Here is a 5243-nt window from a genome sequence, read left to right on the forward strand (position 1 = left end):
TGGGTTGAGAGGATTGCCCAGCCATGAAGTTGAATGCAGAGGCCCAAAACAGGAAAAGGTAAAAATGTCTAGCAGCTTCCTGTCCTAGTAGAGAAAAAAGAGAGAGATTAAGAAGAGAAAATCCCAAGGAGGGCAGAGAGTTGTTTATCAAACAAACAAAAAACAAATGTGAGAAGTGACAGAGGAGAGTAAAAGGGAGCAAAGCAGCCTTTTTTTTTTTTTTTTTTTTTTTTTTTTTTTTTTTTTTTTTTTTTTTTTATGGTTAGTGTTGAGTTGGGAGATGGACACTGCTGTTGGAAATGTTCATAGCCATGATGTTGAACCCAGAACATCAAAACATATAAAGGAGGTTAGGCTAGCAGCTGTTGGTTTTAGGTGAGAAACAAGTAAAGATTCAAAAATGAAAGACTCAAGAAGGCAAGAGAGATGATTTTCAAAAAGAAAAAAAATTAAAGAAACAGAGGAAAGCAATAGTGAGTAAAGGCAGCCTTCTTACCTGGCTAGCACTGGATCTTGGAGGGAAACACTGGCTGAGGAAGACTTCAGAGCCATGAAATGGACCCAGGAGCCCAAAACAGTCAAGGTTGAAGTGAATAGTGGCTTTCTGTCCTTTGTGAAAGAGAAAGGGGTGTGGGGGGGGAGAGAGAGAGAGAGATTGATTAATAATAGAAAAGCTCAAGATTGGCAGAGTACTGTTTTTCAAAAAAAGGGAAAAAAATGGTCAAAGGGACAGAAGAGAGCTTGAAGGAGGAAAGCAGCCTTTCCACCTGGCTATTGCTAGGTCTGGGAGCAGGACACTGGCTGGGGTAGTTTTCATAGCCCTGAAGTTGAACCCAGAGGCCCGAAGATGGCAAAGGTGAGGATGGCTAACTACTCTCTGTCCTAGGTGAGAAAAAGGACAGAAATTAACAAGAGAAAAGCTCAAACAGGGCAGAGAACTTTAAAAAATTTCGAAAGTTACAGAGTAGAGTAAGAGGAATGAAAACAGCCTTCTTATTTGGCAACTACTTGGTCTGGGATGAGGCCACTGGCTGGGGGTTTTGTGTTTTCTTTACAGCTGTGCAGTTGAAGCCAGTGGTCCAAAACAAGCAAAGGAGGAGAAGGGTAGCAGATTTAGTCTTAAGTGAGAAAAAAGACAGAGATTAACAAGAGGAAACCCTTAAAGAACAGAGAGCTGTTTTTAAAAACAAGAAAAAAAATTAGAAGAGGGAGAGTTGAGCAAGAGAGCAAAGGATCATTCATATCTGGCCGGCATTGGCTCTGGGGAGGAACACAGGCTGGGGAAGATCTCACAGCTGTGAAGTTGAACTCAGAGGCCCCAAAGGGGCAAAGATAGAGATGGCTAGCAGTCTTCTGTCATAGGTGAGAAAAAAGACAGATTAACAATAAAAAAAGCACAAGGAGGGCAGAGAGCTGTTTATTCTAACAAAGACAAAAAAAAGTTAAGTGGGAGAAAAGAGGAAGAGGGACCAAAGCAGTCTTTCTACCTGGCTAGGGCTGGCTCTGGGACGGTGATACTAGCTGTGGGAGACTTATGGCTATGAAGTTGAACCCAGAGGCCCAAAACTGGAAAAGGTGGCATAGCTAGCAGCCTATGGTCCAAAACAGACAAAAGTCTGAGATATCTAGCAGCCTTCTTTTCTGGCTAGTGCTGGGTCTGTGAGGAGGACCCTGTCTGAGGAGATTTCACAGCAATCAAGTTTTACACAGAGGATCAAAACACAAAAAGGTGGTGATGGCTTGTTGCTTTCAATCCGGACTAACTATGGGTCTCTCCCATTTGCTGGGAGAGAGTTCAGTGAATTGAAGTTGAACCCAGGGGCCCAAAGCAGGAAAAATTGAACATGGATAGCTGCTTTCTTCTCTAGGTGAGAAATAGACAGAGATTGACAAGAAAGAAGGTCAAGGAGGGCAGAGACCAGATTTCAAAAGGAGAAAAACACTAGAAGGGACAGAAGAGAGTAAGAGGGAGCAAAGCAGCCTTCCTACCTGGCTAGCAGAAGGTCTGGGAGGGGGACATTGACTGAGGGAGATTCTATTTCCATGAAGTTGAACTCAGAGGCCCCAAACAGGTAGAGTTGGTAATAGCTAGTAGCCTTCTGTCCTAGGTGAGAAAAAAGACATAGATTAACAAGAGAGAAGCCCAAGGAGAACAGAGATATTAAAAAAAAAAAAGTAAAAAGGCACAGATTAGAGCCTTCCTGCCTCGCTACTGCTGGGTTTTGGGTGAGTACACCGGCCAGAAGAGTCTTCACATCTGTGAGCTTGAATCCTGTGGTCCAAAATAAGCAAAGATGGATATAGCTAGAAGTTATCTGTCCTAGGTGAGAAAAGACAGAGATTAACAAGACAAAAGCACAAGGAGGGAAGAGAACTGTTTTACAAAAATAGAAAACACACACACATACACACACACACACACACACACACACACACACATATTAGAAAGAAAAGAGGAGGGAATTATGGAGTAAAACAGCCTTCCTAGCTGGCTAGTGCTGGGTCTAGGAGGGTAATACTGACTGTGGGATACTCCACAGCCTTGAAGTTGAACCCAGAGTGCCCAAACAGGCAAAATGGAGATGGCTAGCAGCTTTCTGTCCTGTCTAGCACTTGCTCTGGCTGGGGACAGTGGCTAAAGGGGACTCCACAGCATGTAGTTGAACACAGAAGCCCAAAGAAGGCAAATGGCTAATGACTTTCTTTCTTGGCTCGTTCTGGTTTTGGGAGGGGGACACTAGCTGAGGGAGACTTTACAGCTGTGAAGATGAACCTAGAGGCCTAAACAGGCAATGGTGGAGGTGGCTAGCAGTTTTCTGTCCTAGCTGAGAAAATAAGACAAAGATTAACAAAAGAAGAGAATAAGAAGACCAGAGAGCTGTTTCTTCAAGCAGAAAAAATAGCTAAATGGGATAGAAGGAAAAAAAAACAGGCTTCCTACATGGCTAGCACTGGATCTGTAAGGGGGACTCTACTTGAAAGAGACTTCATAGTCTTTCAGGATAACTCAGAGGACCAAACAGGCAAATGGAGAGATGGCTAGAAGCTTTCTGTCCTGTCCTGGCTAGCTCTGGGTCTGGCTGAGGACACTGGCCGGGGGGGAACACATCACAGGGTGTAACTAAACTCAGAGTTCCAAAACAGGCAAAGGTGGAGATCGCTAGCAGCTTTCTATACTAGGTGAGAAAAAGACAGATTAACAAGAGAAAAGCTTAAGGACACAAGAGAGATATTTTTTCAAAAAGATAAAAAAGTTTGAAGGGAAAGAAGTGAGCCAGACAGAGCAAGCAGCCTTCCTACCTAGAGAATGCTGGTTCCATGAGGGGGAGATTGGCAGGGGGAGACTAAACAACCATGAAGTTCAACATAGAGGCCCAAACAGGCAAATATGGAGATGGATAGCAGTTTTTGTCCTGGTTAGAGCTGTTAAGTAAGTCTCTCCCAAGGAGGGGCGCCGGACCTTCAGGAATGACCAAGAAGGAGGAGTGGCTCATCAGGCCTCTTCCATGGTTAACTGTTCTATTGGTGGTCCATGGATACTGCCGGTGCCCGGTTGCCCCTAAGACCCATGATTTTTTTCTTGGAAAGTGGCCCCAATGGTTGACGGTGCCAGTAACACTGAGTGTTGGGCCCCAGTGTCGACTAAAAAATTAATTGGCTTCCCTTCCATTTTTAGAGTTACCCTAGGCTCGGGGAGGGGCTCCGATCCCCATCTCCCCTAGTCTGAGTCCTTGTGCAGGGCAAGTACTTCGGCCAGAGGGGGTGGCTGCACTTTGTTTTTCTTGGCCCTTTTAGGACAATCTTTTGCCCAATTTCCTTTTTCTTTACAGTAAGCACACTGATCCTTGTCTAGTGGGATACTACCAGAAACTTTGGTCCCTTGTTGGAGCCCCATTCTTGTCCTCTCACACTACTGTGGCCAGGATCCGAGCTAGGTTTTTTTCTTGTCTTTTTTCCTTTTTACTCTCTCTTTCCCCCCTTTCTTTTTCCGTCTTCTGTTTTCTTTCTTTTTCTGTTTTTCTTTTATATTATACTATAATATACTTTTTCTGCTTCTTTAACTAAGTCCTGTAAAGAGAGATCCTGCAACCCATCGAGTCTCTGGAGTTTTTATTTATTTTTTAATCTAATGCTGATTATCCAATGAAGGCTATAGCTATGGAGGCTCTCTGTCCCTCAGAAGCAGGGTCAAAAGGGGTAAAATGCCTGAATGCCTTCATGAAATGCTCAAGAAACACTGATGGGGGTTCTGTAGCCCCCTGCATAACCTCTCTTACCTTAGCCAAATTAGTGGGGTGCCTGGTAGCCCCACGGAGGCCAGCCACTAGAGCCTGGCGATAAATTGTCAGTCGCTCCCCACCTTCTGCCGTATTGTAGTCCCCGTTGGGTCGAGGGTTGAGAGATAGGAAAAGCAGCCTCGATAAGGTTAGGAAGCTGAGTGGGACGTCCGTCAGCCCCAGGATATTTTTTCTTGCTTCGAGTAAGATCCTCTCTCTCTCTTTGGTGGTGAAGAGAGTCTGCAGGAGCTGCTGGTAATCGTCACATGTTGGCTGATGAGAGAACATTAGGGACTCTACCAGGCTGGTTAGGTGCTGGGGGTCCTCAGAGAAAGGGGGATAGTTAGTTTTCCAGTTGTAAAGGTCAGAGGAAGAAAAAGGCCAATATTAGAGAGGCTGTAGGGGAGGCAGCTCCTCATCAGTAGGCAGAGGTAGGGGCCCGTAGGCCCGTAAGGGCAGTGCCACAGTGATATCGGGAGACGGCAGTGTGTGACATTGACTCCTAATGCCCTGAAAAGGCCCTAGAAGGGCACCCTCAGGGGGGGCAGAAGGAGCAGGTCCAATGTTAGGTAGCACTCTGGGGTCTCTGCGCCTTTCTTCACCTAGCGGAAGGGACGAGGGATATGGGGGAAGGGTGTCTAGCAGAAGAAGGTCTCAGATCTCTGGATAGATTCGCTTGGGACATTTGGAGAGGTCTGTACCCTCTGGAGGGTTGGGAGACTGGGCCACCAGGACCTGAGGGGGGTTTGGACGGGGCCTGGGCAACCATGGTCGAACCCACGAAGGTGGGTTTTGGAGCAGATCTTGCCAAACGATGATGTACGGTGAAGGTGGGTTTTGGATCAGATTTTGCCAAACTATGATGTATGGCTGCTGGTCCAGATGACTTCCTAGTCCCTTCTGAAAGACAATGTCTTTGACAGAAAGGATAGCGTTAAGGTCCAACGTGCCTTCGGGTGGCCACCC

The 5243-nt window shown here is 45.9% G+C and overlaps 1 long non-coding RNA gene across 1 annotated transcript; it reads right to left on the reverse strand.

The window, feature by feature from the left end:
• Positions 1–4: 4 nt before the first annotated feature.
• LOC114006496 (uncharacterized) lies at positions 5–2345 on the reverse strand. The gene is made up of 3 exons (XR_003548203.1): positions 1990–2345; positions 497–609; positions 5–84 (listed from the first exon to the last, which is right to left on the reverse strand). It is a non-coding gene; the product is annotated as an uncharacterized LOC114006496 (long non-coding RNA).
• Positions 2346–5243: the final 2898 nt, after the last annotated feature.

This window comes from Tupaia chinensis, unplaced genomic scaffold, assembly GCF_000334495.1.
Source record: "Tupaia chinensis unplaced genomic scaffold, TupChi_1.0 Scaffold148398_1, whole genome shotgun sequence".
In the NCBI taxonomy this organism is placed as follows: domain Eukaryota; kingdom Metazoa; phylum Chordata; class Mammalia; order Scandentia; family Tupaiidae; genus Tupaia; species Tupaia belangeri.